The sequence below is a fragment of the Macrotis lagotis genome, chromosome 6, assembly GCF_037893015.1.
Source record: "Macrotis lagotis isolate mMagLag1 chromosome 6, bilby.v1.9.chrom.fasta, whole genome shotgun sequence".
NCBI lineage: Eukaryota > Metazoa > Chordata > Mammalia > Peramelemorphia > Peramelidae > Macrotis > Macrotis lagotis.
Window position 1 is genome coordinate 207,204,637 of NC_133663.1, and position 16,079 is coordinate 207,220,715.

At 33.6% G+C, this 16,079-nt stretch overlaps 1 protein-coding gene across 12 annotated transcripts in view; it reads right to left on the reverse strand.

Annotated features, from left to right (window-relative positions):
• HTR1F (5-hydroxytryptamine receptor 1F) overlaps positions 1-16,079 on the reverse strand; it is a 163,141-nt gene that overhangs the window by 88,771 nt on the left and 58,291 nt on the right. For 7 of the 12 annotated variants that reach the window (XM_074192283.1, XM_074192281.1, XM_074192282.1 and 4 more), the window contains one exon: positions 15,715-15,823. The exons of 2 other annotated variants lie outside the window; for them this stretch is intronic. The gene's annotated coding sequence lies outside the window, so the exon portion shown is untranslated. Of the gene's footprint in view, positions 1-1,123; positions 14,009-15,714; positions 15,824-16,079 lie in introns of those variants that run through there. 3 more of the 12 variants (XR_012469586.1, XR_012469585.1, XR_012469583.1) reach the window with 3 other exon arrangements.

Sequence of the window (16,079 nt, forward strand, 5' to 3'; positions counted from 1 at the left end):
AGTCTTTTGACTAACAGATTTTTGATATTTGAAAATATTGCTGTCTATTCAGAAGTATGAAGATCTTGAACTCAAGAAGACTTGAATATAAATCCTGCCTCAGAAATTTTCTGTATGACCCTGGGAAATTCACTTAACTTCTGTGCCTCAACTATAAAATAGACATAATAATGATGTCATGTCTCATTGTGAGGATAAATGAGGTAAACTATATCTAAAGTACTTTTCAAACATTTTAGGGCTATATGAATACTAGCTATGTATTATTATTATTAACATTATCATTAAAATTACATAGAGCATATAATTTCAATAGATTTTTGCTTTCTCCTAGAGACAAGTTCAAAAACTTGATAAAGTGATTGAGATAGTTTATATATCTCAATGCTAGTCTAACTGGATTAGAGAAACATCTACTTGCTGTTTTTAATGATACTATTAAGAGAAACTATTCAGATATTTTACAATTCAGAAAGACTTGGATTTCCCTACATTCCTTATAAAGTTGTGAGAAAAGTGTTTTTGTAGGGCCCATTATATAAAATCATTAATTTTTATTATTTCAGAGTAAATATTTCATGATCCTAACTTACAACTCCCCAGTTATCTCACTTTTAGTGTCAGTTAAACTTTGTCAGCATTGATACTGGTTAAGGAGAGAAACATCACCACTGCTATACCATTTCTCTATCATTGTGCTCATATGGCTTGACTCAGTAGAACAACCTATGCAATGTTGTTTCTCATTGCTTTGAATTCTCTCAACTGACCTTGTACAAAGGGTATTTTCTCTCAGGCAAAGAGACATTTAAAAAGAGTTCATGAATTTATGTACAATTTTGTGGTATTTTGTTTCTCTAATTCTTAGTTTTTTAAGGGTTATTCAGTTAAACATTGTGAATAATCTTGCTAAAAAAACAAACAAATTATCATAATTTTAAGGGAAATATAAATATCATTTATAATTATCTTCCTTCTCTCATATCTTAAATATCAATCACTGATTAAATCTAGAATTAAGTGGAATTTATTTATGGTTATATTTCAAAAATTATGTTCAGATTATTATTTTATAGTCTGATTATTATACCCTCATATATTTGTGAAATTAATAAAAGGAAGTTATCAAAAATACTATTCAGTCAGTATAAAAAATTAATTCAGTTATATATATATATATATATATATACTTTGAAAAGTAGAATATGAATGATAGTCATATATCAAGCCTGATGAAGGAATCTCTTATTCCTTGTGTGCTGACTTTTTCACTTATGTACCAGGAGTAAATAAGTTTTGAAAATGGTTGCAATATATTTTAAAGAAAATTAGCCTAGGCTGTGTGTGGGTAGATGTCGCTCTTCTTACAATAGGGAAGGTATATAATTGGTATATGGATATTAAAAGACTATATATATAGGGTATATATAGATACTAAAAGACTAAAAGTTTGGGATGTCAATTTTTGCCATGAGGAAAACTCAATACTATACACTATACATACATGAGGGTACGTATATATATATATATATATATATATATATGTGTGTGTGTGTGTGTGTGTGTGTGTGTGTGTGTGTGTGTGTGTGTGTATGCACATATATCTATATATAATATTTTGAAAGATATGGGTATTATATTTGTGTGCATATAATTATAAAACTATATATAGCTTATATTTTTCTATTTATATGTGTATATATGTATATGCATTGTGTATTTATATATAAACACACATATGCGTGCATACATATATAAATATATGCATATTTTGAGAGTGATCTTAAGCACAAGAGAGTAAGAATATGATCTGAAAATCAATGTAAGCTCTCTGACTCTTTCCAGGGTCAGGTCTCCTATCCTCCCATCCACATTTAGGATTTTAGGTTACCCTGAGGAGTTGGAATCTTTTTCTTCCATTACTCTTTGAACCCCCATCCAAAGCTGGGGTTATCTCATTCATAAGGGGAAAAAAAACTAACACATTCCTTTCACCTTATAACAGATAGTTCATACAAAAACCACATTTACTCCAAATATATGGTAGGAAAATCATGTAATATTTTCCACACATCCATCCAGTACTTATTCTCTCATCTCTACAACCTTGGTCTCTAAGTGGGATTAAACTCAAAAGTTAACTAAGTTCCTCATAGCCATGTTCCCATTAAGTTCACATCTAAAGACAGTATGACTGCTAGATTCTTTACAACTAGGCTGAGGTCTATAAAATCACTCTGTAAGATTGCTTCTTAATTTTCAGTTCATCGAGATGAGCTGGTTGTACAACTTGGGCTGGATTCAGATTTCTAGTTTCTTATAGCTTGTTTAGCTTGTTTTTACAGTCTTGGAAATTCCTAAGTTCAGAAACTCAACATTCTATACAACTCAGAACAGAAAACAATGAACAAAAATGTCAAGAATTAAGGCTAAGAGCCTCATGGTTTCAGGGAGGAAGAAGGCTCCAAAGCTCTTCATTTAGCTACATGGAAAGAGTTATTGAGCAATTTGAGAAATAGATATAACAACCAAAAAAAAGTATCCGAAGGCAACAGGCCTTTTTGGACATCTCTAAAATCAGAGAGCCTATGTCATCACATAGTTAGTCTACCAATGCCGATTATTGAACATCAATAGATATCCTGGTCTCTTCCAGACAGTTTTCTTTTTTCTTTTTTTCTTTTTGGAAAGATTTTATTTATTTTGAGTTTTACAATTTTCCCCCCATTCTTGCTTCCCTTCCCCCACCCCCTACAGAAGGCCTTCTGGAGTCTTTACATTGTTTCCATTGTATACAATGATCTCAGTTGAATGTAATGAGAGAGAAATCATATCCTTAAAGAAAAACAATAAAGTATAAGAGATAGCAAAATTACATAATAAGATAACTGTTTTTTTCTCCTAAATGAAAGGTAATAGTCTTTTGTCTTTGTTCAAACTGCACAATTATTTCTCTGGATATAGAGGGTATTCTCCAAATTGTCCCTTGTTGCACTGATGGAATGAGCAAGTCCATCAAGGTTGGTCACCACTACCATGTTGCTGTTAGGGTGTACAATGTTTTTCTGGTTCTGCTCATCTCTCTCAGCATCAGTTCATGCAGATCCTTTCAGGCTTCCCTGAATTCTCATCCCTCCTGTTTTTCAATAGAACAACAATGTTCCATAATATACATATACCATAGTTTGTTAAATCATTCATCAATTCAAGGACATTAATTTAATTTCCAGTTCTTTGCCACCACAAACAGGGCTGCTATGAATATTTTTGTACAAGTGATGTTTTTTACCCTTTTACATAATCTCTTCATGGTACAGACCCAGTAATGGTATTGCTGGATCAAAGGGTATGCACATGCCCTTTGGGCATAATTCCAAATTTCTCTCCAGAAAGGTTGGATGAATTCACAGCTCCAAAAACAATGTATTATTATTCCATAATTCCTATATCCCTTCCAACATTGATCATTGTCCTTTCTGGTCATATTGGCCAGTGAGGTATATCTCAGAGATGCTTTAATTTGCATTTCTCTAATAAGTAATGATTTAGAGCAATTTTACAGATACTTTTCTTGCATACCAGCATACAGACCAGAAATTGGTTTCCTCCTTGTGGAGAGGTTGTGTCAACTTATTAAGTTTATATATATGCCTCACTTCCTTCCCATACAAAATATATTTAGAGTCCTGCTTATAGGAGACCTGAAAAAAATAAAATCTAGACTCAACTCTACCATAAACTCATTATGTTATTATGTCTCAAGTGCCCAATCTAGAAACTGGGGACAGGAGCTTAGTGGAAGGAGACAAATGACCTCTTGGTCATTAAAATCATAAGCAATTTTGGAAGGGAACAAAATTATCATTCATCTTTAGAAGCTCAAGGATCTATAACTTTGTTGTGATTGGGTGACAACACAAATGTCACTCATTCATAATCTCACTATAATATCACAAATATTCATTGTTAGTTACCAAGACCATAAACGTTACTATCTGATGACGAACTTTCTGTTGATAATTCTCTCTTAAATGAGAAACAGAGTTAAAAGCTGGGACTTTTCTATTATTCAGTTATTTTACAGTCATGCCTGGTTCTTTGTGATCCCATTTGGGGTTTTCTTTGCAAAGATAACTAGATCCTTTGCCAGATAATTTTAGAAATGAGGAACTGAGGCAAAAAGGGCTAAGTGACCTGCCCTGACTTGTCACACAGCTATTAAGTGTTTGAGGCAAGATTTGAAGTCAGAAAATGTAATCTTCTTGATGTCTAATCTGGCATTCTTTCAACAGTATTATCACCTTGCTGCCTTAGTGGGACACTTTACTCAAAGCTTTTCCATTCCATTACAAAACACTGGTGAGCACTGGAACAAATTCAACAATTTTTTAAAGTAAGAATATTCATTATGAAGAACATTTTAGTTTCAACATACAGTTATAGCAATAAAAGTTTTTAGGAGGCCACTATTGGGAGCTATAATTATGCACTTTAAGATGCAGTAAGAGAAATACTTCTTTGTGGCATAAAGGAATTTCCTTGATGAATCAGATTTTTCTCTTGGCATTCAGGTAGATAGGTGTTAGGCATGAAATTTCACTGATTTCAGAAAATCCTGGATGGGGCAACTTCCTTTGCCGAGGTAGCTTGATATGTTTTATGCAACTTATTAGTTTTAGTTATCTAGAAGAGTAATTCTCATTTTGTTTTGAGTACATACCCTGCTAGTGAAAAATATGGGGCATGCACTTCTTGCTATCATTCAGGGTTCAAGTCCAATGCCACCTTCTATGAATTTGCTAATCCATCTAACTGTTAGTGTCTCCTCAAGTTCTGGGTTGCCCCTAACAAACCAGTGAAGCATAATTAGGAGTCTAACTATGACATTCATAGTCCACAAAATACAATAAAAACAACTCTACTTGTGATAAGATTTAGAAGGATTAAGATAAGTTTCTAATTAAATTTAAATAAAATGATACTCTCCTTTGCTTCCACATTCAGGACTGAAGTTAGCAAAAACTCATCAGAAAAGCATCTCTAAAAGGCAAAGTAAATTCCAATAAAAACTGAGTCCCAATTTGCCTCTAGTAATAAGAAAGTCAAATCAGTGATTCAAGCCCAAGTCTCACGAACTGATCAACTACCAATGATGACCTCTCTGTCCTCTTTTAAAAAAATTAAAAAAAAATGAACAGAAATGCAAACAAAATCTTTGTAGCCAGAATACACAGACAAGGAAAACAAATTCCCTCCATGATTGCAATCAATGTCTCATTCTACACTGACTACTTTACCTTCCTCTCAGACAGGGGATAATTGCATTTTTCCTTATAAATCTTCTGGAATCACGGATGGTTATTGTGTTGATTGGAGTTCTTATGACATTCAAAGTTGTTGTTTTACTGTTGTTATTGTATAAATTGTTTGCTCAAATCTGCTTACTTCATTCTTTATCAGTTCATATAAATCTTTCCATATCTTTTGGAAATCATCTTTTTCTTTTTTTTTTCCTCTTGGGACTTCTGGGGTGGAGCCAAGAGAGTAGGGCGAAACTAATTTTCTCCCAGAGCTTTTTCTTACCAAAGATAAAGGAAACCTCTACTCTGACATTCACAGTACAGATCCCATCAAGAAAAAAAAAAAAGAGAAGATTCACAGTTTTCAACTGTAGACATGGAGGATCTTCAGTGAAAGTTTGTGTCTTTTGGGGGAAAAGGGGAGGCAGGAGAGCTGGGAAAGCTAGCAGGAGGCTTTCAGCCACAGTGCAATCCAGGTCAAGACAGCTTAATAATAATAGAGGTTCCGGCCGCTAGATAGCAAGCCAATAGGGAGGATCCTAACCCTAAACAAAGTCTGAACCCTGAGAGCACAGGGGTAAAATACAGAATGGGGTTGGGAACAATCCTCTGTTAAGTCAGAACCTGGACATAAAGGAGGAAACAAACCCCTGCAAAGGCAAGGCCTGGACTGCATAGGCAACATTTTGGCCTACAATGAGCCAGGGATTAGACCCCAGCCCGAGCAAAATAAAAGCCTGGATCTATACTCCATATACCCCAGGAGCAGAACTACAACAGCAAAAATGAACAAAAAAAGCTAAAAGAGTGCTCACTATAGAAGACAATTTTACAGATAAATATGATAGCAATGCCATGTCTGAAGAAGAAAGGTGTGAAACATTATTCACACGGAAAGTATCAAAACAGTCTATAAATGGGACTCAAATACAAAAGCTCATTGAAGAACTTAAAAAAGAATTTAAAAACCAAAGAAGAGAGGAAGAAGCAAATTGGAAAAAAGGAAATGAAAGTCATGCAGGAAAGTTGTGAAAAGTTGACCAATGAAATAACTCTGTTAAAAGTAAAAATAACCAGCTAGAAAAGGAAACACAGAAACTAATTGAAGAAAATAAAATCCTAAAAGTTAGAATTGGACAATTAGAACCCAATAAATCTACAAGACTACAAGATATCATCAAAAAAATAAAAAGGCTGAAAAAACTGAAGAAAATGTAAAATGCCTTCTAGGGAAAACAAATGATCTAGAAAATAAATCCGGGAGAAACAATCTACGAATCATGGGCTACCAGAAAGCCTGGACCAACAAAAGAATCTGGAAAATATCATGCAGGAAATCATAAGGGAAAACTGCCCAAATCTACTAGAATAAAATAGCAATATAAACATTGAAAGAATCCACAGAACTCTTTGATAAAGAGAACCTAGTATAAAAAGTCCAAGGGCTGTAATAGTCAAATTCTAGAACCCTCAAATAAAGGAGAGAATATTGCAAAAAAGCAAAAAAGAAAACAATTCAAATATCAAGGGAACACAATCAGACTATCATAGGACCTATCAGCATCAACACTGAAGAATCAAAAGAACTATAATAACATATTTTGGAGAGCTAAGGACCTGGGATTACAACCTGGAATGTACTATCCTGCAAAATTCAGCATATACTGTCAGGGAAAAAGAAGGATGTTCAACGAAATAGAGGACTTCCAGAATTGCCTGACACAAAGACCAGGACTGCACAGAGAATTTAATTGCCAATTTTTATCCATTTGTCTAAGCATATTTCCAAGTTACTAAATTTCCCTCTACCATTCCTTCCCTCCCCCCCTCCCCTCAGTGGGGAACAGTCAGGTTAGTATTTTACATGCATATTTTGTTAAATATATTTAAAAATTAGTAATTTTTGGCCTGAGGAATTAGGATTAAGGGAAAGAAATAAATAAGAGATACTTTTTATGAAGTGTTCATCAGATTTGGTAAGGGTGTTTTTTTTCTGTGTTTTGTTTTGTTTTGTTTTTCTTCCTCTGTTTCAGATAATGTAGTCCATAACCAGTCCAATACAGTTGTCCAAGCTCTCTGGACTGTTGAAAGAAGTTGCATCTATCAAGGTTGTTCATCTCATAATGTTATTGATGTGTATATTGTTCTCTTCACTTTACTCCCTTCACTTAGCATCAGATCCTGTAAGTCCATTCCATACTTCTGTAGAGTACAACCATTTATGGTTTCCTATAGAGCAATAATATTCCATAGTATTCATGTACCATAATTTGTTTTAGCCAATTGATGGGCATCCCCTCAATCTCCAATTCTTTGCCACTACAAAAAGAGCTGCTATGAATATTTTGAAATATGTAGGACTTTTCTCATTTTTTGCAGTTTCTTCTGGATATAGTCCTAGAATTGGAATTGCTGTGTTAGAGGGTATGAACAGTTTATTGCTTTTTTGGGCATAGTTCCATATTGCTCTCCAGAAAGGTTGGATCCTTTCACAACTCCACCAGCAATGTATCAATGTCCCAATCCTTCTAACAACCTCTTTAGCATTGATCATCTTCCCTTTTTCTCATCTGGGCTAATTTAATAGGTGTGAGATGATACCTCATTGTTGTTTTAATTTGCATTTCTCTAATACTGATATGGAGAATTTTTTCATATGATTATATATAGCATTAATTTCTTCATTTGAAAACTGTCTGTTTATATCTTTTGACCAATTCTCAATTGGGGAATGACTTATGACCTTATAAGTTGGATGTAAGTCTTTATATATTTTAAAAAATGAGACCTTTATCAGAATTCCTGGTTGTAAAGATTATTTCCCATCTTTCTGTTTTTCCTCTAATTTGGCAGCATTGATTTTATTATTGCAAAACCTTTTAAATATAGTCAAAATCATTCATTTTGCATTTTATAATATGCTCTAATACTTGATTGGACATAAATTTATCCCTTTTCCATAGATCAGATAGATAATTTTGGGAGTCTATTAACTGTTCTATGGCATCACTCTTTATTTCTGAATCCTGTACCCATTTTGACCTTATTTTGGTACATGCTGTGAGATATGGATCTATGCCTAGTTTTTGCTATACTGTTTTCCAGTTTTTTCAAAACTTTTTGTCATATAGTGAGTTCTTATCCCAGAGGCTGATGTCTTTGAGTTTGTCAAGTAGTAGATTGTTGTAGTCATTTACTACAGTTTCTTTAGAATGAATCCTAATTCCCTGACACATTACTCTATTTCTTAATCGGTACCATGCAGTTTTGATGACTGCTGCTTTATAATATCGTTTGAGGTCTGGTAGAGTTAGGCCACCTTCATTTACATTTTTCCCCATCACTTGCCTTGCTATTCTTGCCCCTTTGTTTCTCCAGATGAATTTTGTTGCTATTTTTTTTTTTTTTGCAGCATGGTAAAGTAGATATTTTGTAGTTTGATTAGCATGGCACTAAATAAGTAATTTAATTTGGGTAGAATTGTCATTTTTATTATATTGGCTTGGTCTATCCATGAGCATTTGACATTTTTCCAATTATTTAGATATTACTTTATTTGGATGAGGAGAGCTTTATAGTTGTGTTCATACAGTTTCTGGGTTTGCTTTGGGAGGTAGATTCCCAAGTATTTAATGTTGTCTCCAGTTATTTTAAAAAGAATTTCTCTTTCTATCTTTGTTCTTGGGCTTTGATGATGATTTATGTGGGTATAGTTTATATCCTGCTACTTTGCTGAATTTGACAATTGTTTCAAGGACTTTTTTAGATCATTTGCTTGGGTTCTCTAGGTATACCATTATATTTCCTGCAAAGAGTGAAAGTTTTGCTTCCTCATTGCTAATTCTGATTCCTTCAATTTCTTTTTCTTCTTTTATTGCTACTGCTAGCATTTTTAATACTTTATTGAATAGTAATGGTGATAATGGGCATTCTTGTTTCACCCCTGAATTTTTTGGAAGTGCTTTGAGTTTATTCCCATTAAGTATCATATTTGCTGATGTTTTTAGATAGATACTATTTATTATTTTAAGGAAAATTCCATTTATTCCTAAACTTTCTAGTATTTATTTTAGGTTTTTGCAAGGTAAATGGGGTTAAGTGGGTTGTCCAAGGCCACACAGCTAGGTAATTAAGTGTCTGAGACCAGTATTCCTGAATCCAGGGCCGGTGCTTTATCCACTATGCCACCTAGCTGCCCCCTCATTACACCACCTAGGCACCCCCCCCAATATTTTTTAATAGGAATGTATGCACTATTTTATCTAAGGTTTTTTCCCAGCATCTATTGAGATAATCAAATGGTTTCTATTGGTTTTTACTATTGATATATTTAATTATGTTGAGTGTTTTCCTAATATTGATCCATCCATGCCTGCCTGGTATATGCCAACCTGATCATGGTGTATTATCTTGGCAATAACATGCTGTAGTTTCATTGCTAAAATTTTATTTAAGATTTTTTGCATCAATATTCATTAGGGGGCTTCGGCTATAATTTTCTTTTTCTGTTTTTGTTCTCCCTGGTTTAGGTATCAGTATCATGTTGGTGTCATAAAAAGAATTTGGCAGAACTCCTTCCTCTCCTATTTTTAAAATAGTTTATTTAGAATATGAATGAATTGTTCATTAAATGTTGGTAGAATTCACTTGTAAATCATCTGGACCTGGAGATTTTTTCTTAGGAGTTTATGGATAGTTTCTTCAATTTCTTTTTCTAAAATGGGGTTATTTAAGTAATTTTTTTCTTCTGTTACTCTGGGCAGTTTGTATTTTTGTAAATATTCATCCATTTCACTAAAGTTGTCCAATTGATGAGCATACAGCTTGGCAAAGTAGCTCAGAATTATCTCTAATTTCCTCCTCATTCTTTTCATTATTGATACTGGTAATTTGATTATTTCTTCTTTTTAAAATCAGATTCATCATAGTTTTGTCTATTTCATTGGCTTTTTCATAAAATCAACTCTTAATTTTATTTAGGAGATCAATGGTTTTTTTTGCTTTCTATTTTATTAATCTCTCCCTTGATTCTCAGAATTTCTAATTTGGTATTTCATCATGGATGTATAGTTTGTTCCTTTTTCTAGTTTTTTTTAGTTGCGTATCCAAATCATTGATCTCCTTTTTCTCCAGTCTATTCACATAGGCATTTAGAGATACAAAGTTTCCCCTCAAAATAGCCTTTGCTGTATCCTATAAAATTTGGTATGATGTTTCATTATTATCATTTTCTTGGATATTATTATTGATTATTTCTATTATTTGCTGTTTGATCCACCCACCATTTAAGAAAAAGTTATTCAATTTCCAATTAGTTCTTGGTTTATCTTTCCCTGACCCGTTATTACATGTAATTATTTTTGAATCATGGTCTCTGAGAAGTGTGTTTTTATTATTTCTGTCTTTCTGCATTTGATTTTAAGGTTTTTTGTGCCCTAGTCCATGGTCAGTTAAAGGTATTTTCGTTTCTATTCCCATTAAGTTTTCTCCAGAGGACCATTATATCCAAGTTTTCTAAGATTTCTTTCACCTTCTTAACTTGTTTATTTTGCTGTTAGATTTATTTAGTTCTGATAGAGGGAGATTGAGGTCTCCCATATCAAAGTTTTGCTGTCTATTTCTCCTTGTAATTCACTCAGCTTTTCCTCTAGGAATCTGGATGCTATACCACTAGGTGCAGACATGGTTAGTAATGATATAGCTTCATTACCAATGGTGCCATTTAAGAAGATGTAGGTTCCTTCCTTATACCTTTTAATGAGATTGATTTTTGATTTTACTTTGTCTGAGATTAGGATCACTATCCCAGATTCTTTTACTTCTACTGAGGCATAATATATTTTGCTCCAACCTTTTACCTTTACCCTGTGTGTTACTCTCTGCTTCAAATGTATTTCTTGTGAACATCATATTGTAGGATTCTAGTTTTTAATACATTCTGCTATCAGCTTCTATTTTTATGGGACACTTCATTTAATTCCATATTTCACTCCATGCTATCTTTATCTAATTATATTTATCTCTTTTCTTTTCTCTTATTCCTTCTCTCCAATATTTATAGCAGGAAATGATTATAGTAATCTGCTGTTTGATCAACTGAAAGAGTCTTTTGGGTTAAAAATTCTTCAATAAAAATGTTGGGAAAATTGGAAGTTAGTATGGCAGAAACTTGGATTAGAAGAACACTTCACACCTTATACCAAGATAAAATCAAAATGGATATGGGATTTAGACAGAAAAGACAATATTATAAGCAAACTAGGAGATCAAGGAATAGTTTACCTTTCAGGTCTATGGAAAGGGAAGCAGTTCATGACAAAGGAAGAGATGGAGAACATCATTAAAAGAAAACTAGATAATTTTGATTACATTAAATTAAAAAGCTTTTGCACAGACAAAACCACTCTAACCAAGATCAAAAGAAATGTAGTGAATTGGGAAACAATTTTTACAACTAGAATTTCTGACAAAGGACTCATTTCTAAAATATATAGAGAACCAAGTCAAATTTATAAAAATAAACAAGCCTTTCCCCAATTGAAAAATGCTCAAAGGATATTCAGAGGTAATTTCTAGATGAGGAAATCAAAGCTATCCATAGTCATATGGAAAATTGCTCTAAATCATTACTTATTACAGAAATGCAAATTAAAGCACCTCTGAGGTACACCTCTCAGACTGGCCACCATGACAAAAAGAACAATGATCAATGTTGGAAGGGATGTGGGAAATGTGGGACGCTAATGCATTGTTGGTGGAGCTGTGAACTCATCCAACCTTTCTGGAGAACAGTTTAGGCAATAAATATGCCCAAAGAGCAATAACAATGTGCATCCCCTTTGATCAAGCAATACCATTAGTAGGTCTATACCTTGAAGAGATCATGAAAAATGTTAAAAAAAATCATTTGTACAAAAATATTCATAGCAGCCCTGTTTGTGGTGACAAAGAATTGGGAAGTGAATGAATGTCCATCAATTGGGGAATGGCTGAACAAACTGTGGCATATGTATGTTGTGGAACACTATTGTTCTATTAGAAACCAGGAGGGATGAGAATTCAGAGAAGCCTAGAGGGATTTGCATGAACTGATGCTGAGTGAGATAAGCAGAACCAGAGGAACATTGCACAGCAACATGGGGTTGATGATCAACCTTAATGGATGTGCTCATTTCATAAGTGCAATAAATGAGGGGCAATTTTGGAGTATCTGTGATGAAGAATACCATCTGTATCCATAGAAATGATTGTGGAGTTTGAACAAAGACCAAAGCTTATTACCTTTAATTAAAAAAAACCGTTATCTTATTATATAATTTTTCTATCCCTAATATTTTATTTTATTTTTCTTAAGGATATGATTTCTCTCTCAAGATATTCAATTTAGATCAACATGTAGCATGGAAAGAACTAACAGACTGCCTTCTGTGGGGGTGGGGAGAGGGAAGCGAGATTTGGGAAAAATTGTATAATTAAAAAATAAATTAATAAATTTATTTTAAACATTAAAAATGGAGGGTGGAGGGAAATTTTTTAACTTGGAAATATGCAAGTACAAATGGATGAAAACAAATTAATTAATTTTTCAAAAAAATCATCTTTTCCCTTATTTTTTAATCACATAATAGTATTCTATTATATTTATATCACAACTTGGTTAATCATTCTGCAATTGCTTGGTATCACTATCTCTTCCAGATTTTTGATTATTATAGAAAGAGCAACTATAGATAATTTTGTATATGAAATTTTATCCTCTTTTGTCTCTAGGTGTGGTTAGAAGTATCATAAAATAGAAGTGGTTAGAAGAAGTCATAAAATAATTGGAGACAAATTAATTGCACATGGATAGGCCAAGTCAATATGATAAATATATTTATTTCTTCAACACCACACTAATAAAAGTAACATTACTTTATATAACCAGATAAAATAATAATAAAAGTCAAGAATCCCAAAGGAAATAATGAAAAAAAGTAAGACCAAAGGGGCTCCAGCTGCACCAGATCTCCAACTTAGCTATAAAGTAATAAGCATTAAAACAGTTTGGTACTGGTCTTCAAAAAGAAAGATATCAATCAGTAGAATCAATTAGGAATACAGAATACAGAAACAAATGGTCCCAAGTCTCCTTTCTTCTCTCTTAAAGGGAAATAAGTACAGAAAAAAAATTGCTGCCTATATATCTCTGAATTATCTTATATTGATTGAATCTGGGTGTGTGACATGAGAACTAACTACTAAGCTCTTCTTATGAACGTATAAAGAGTACCTCAATGGTATTTGCCATATAGAAGTGACTAGGAAGTCTATTTTGGGGCAAGTTGTGACAACATATTGAAAGTATATTTGAGATAATCAGGATGAAGTGACTTGCCCAAGGTCCCACCACCAATAAGTATTAAGTGTTTGAGGCCAAATTCAAATTCCCATACTTCTGACTTCAAGGCCAGTACTCTATTCACTGCACTACCTAGCTACTGATAAGGGGCTCTAGAGCACTGCCCTGGAGTCAAGAACACCTGAATTCAAACCTACCTTCAGACATTTACTAGCTGTGTAATGATGGGTAAGTCTCTTCATCTCTGTTTGTCTCAGTTTCCTCATCTGTAAAATGGGAATAATTATAGCACCTACCTCCCAGGGTTGTTGTGAGTATCAGTTGCAATAAAAATCGTAAAATACTTAGCAAAGCCTTAGTTTCGCACCTAGTAAGAATTATATAAATGTTAGGAGATTTTATTAATAAAATTCTTCTTATTAGCTAGTTTTAGTATGCTAATCAAACAATGAGGAACTTTCTTAATTGGTCTGGGGAGTACATTCAAAAGGCACTATCTAAGAAGGGCCTTGACCTCTTTTCTTGGTTTAACTTTTCTCATTTTGGTGGCATTTGGGTAAGATCTTGTTTTATGAAAGAGGAGGACTTGTACCTTTCCCAAAGAGGACCCAGTAAATTCAGATCTTAGTTCTTTGACTCAGTTTTTAAATGTTTTGTTTTTGTTTTAGATAAAGGTAGAAGACTAAAAAATCAGCAGATAGCTTCTCAAAGTCCTGGAGTCTAGAAATTGAGCCCTCTCCTAGGCTATTCAACCAATCTATCATCAACACCACAAGGAGTACCATGTTTCCCCATATATGAGATGCACCTTAATTTGGTTACCGAAATTTGAAAAAAAATGTCTTATATAAAGTTATTGAACTCAAGTTTTATTCATCATGAAATTCAAGGACCTTCTGCTCATAGCTTTCAGGCATCTTTTGGGCAAGTCTGGTGCATGTACACATGCTTAATCCATTCTGCTTCATGAACCAGAAGCACCAATTTTATCCTTTGAAATCAGTCACTTCTTTTTCATCAGCAATTCTTCTTGCCTCCTGCTGAACCATCTTTAGGACAAGGAATTACAATTGCCCTTTGCTCTTCAATCCATTTCTTCAATTTCCTCTCTAAATGTGGCCATTTTACTGACTTGCCTCTTCTGGCCTTCTTCTGCCATGGCATTTTCAATAGGGTTTCTTCTTCCTATAGCCAGTCTCGAATTGTTTTCTCAGGTGGAGGATGACCAATCTTATGTTCAGCAGCATGATTTCCATTTACTTTTGCAAACTCTATCACTTTTAAATTGAATTCAGCATTGTACCAAAATATTTTCTGAGTCATGTATGGGAAGAACGTGGCAAAATATAACCTAATAATACTGGTAATAAGAAGTACAAAAAAGCAGAAAATGTAAGTAAAAAAAAAATCTGCAACCATTATGGAAGGCGCTCTCAGTTTTTAGATTCCAAAATTTTTTGAAAAAGGGTGTGTCATATATGGGGAAATATGGTAAGTATTTACCTTCAGGATGTATTCTCTTAGCAGCTGCAGTAAAGCCATATTTGGATGTGAACACTGTGGGACAAATGCTACGTAGAAACTGAGCAACATCTGAGTCTACTCTCATTGGTGCTCAAGTTGGTGTAGGAAAAAACTGGCCCTCATTATAAGGGGAAGGGGAAAAATGCTTGTATTTTTGTTCTTGCTGTATCTTTGAAGTAATTACCTCTTTGTAAAAAAGAAAAAAACAAAAACCAACTAATTGATGTGAATTGGGTAAATGGAACTGAATAGGATGCCTAGAGAAGAGATACCTCATAGGTAGTCCTACAACTAACCCATTTAATAGGCTGGCTATGGGAGAATGAGGGAATAAATACCATATTTTCATAAATATCTGTATATGCGTATATACATATGTGCATATACATGTATATATATATGCACACACTTTCTCACACTGTCTCCTTCAGTTAGACATATGTTCCTCAAGGGCAGGAATTATTTCACTTTTGTCTTTGGATATCTAGCAACTTCACAGAAAACTTTCCAGGACATATTAAGATATTAATGATTGTTATTTTCACTTACTCCCATCCAACTGGGACCTCCATTGGCCACCTCCGTCACCATCCCTTCTCAGCTCATTCTCCTTTCACCCATCTCTCCCAACAATGAGATTTTGGGGTTACTTAAAGCTCTAAATGAGGAAAAGAGATTAATTACTCACTAGTCAACCCTTTACACCTCCAGAGAAAGTAACGTTAACTAATACAGTGATATTTCAAAGTTTAAGGTATGGTTTTATAATTTATTGATCTTGTTAGAGCATTAAATTTAGTCAGTTTTAGGATTAATAAAGATTATAGACTTATTCTTCTTGATTCACATATTAATCAGAAACCTCTGGCCTTCTGAGATCTTAATAAAAACACTAAATACTCTGCTAATAACCT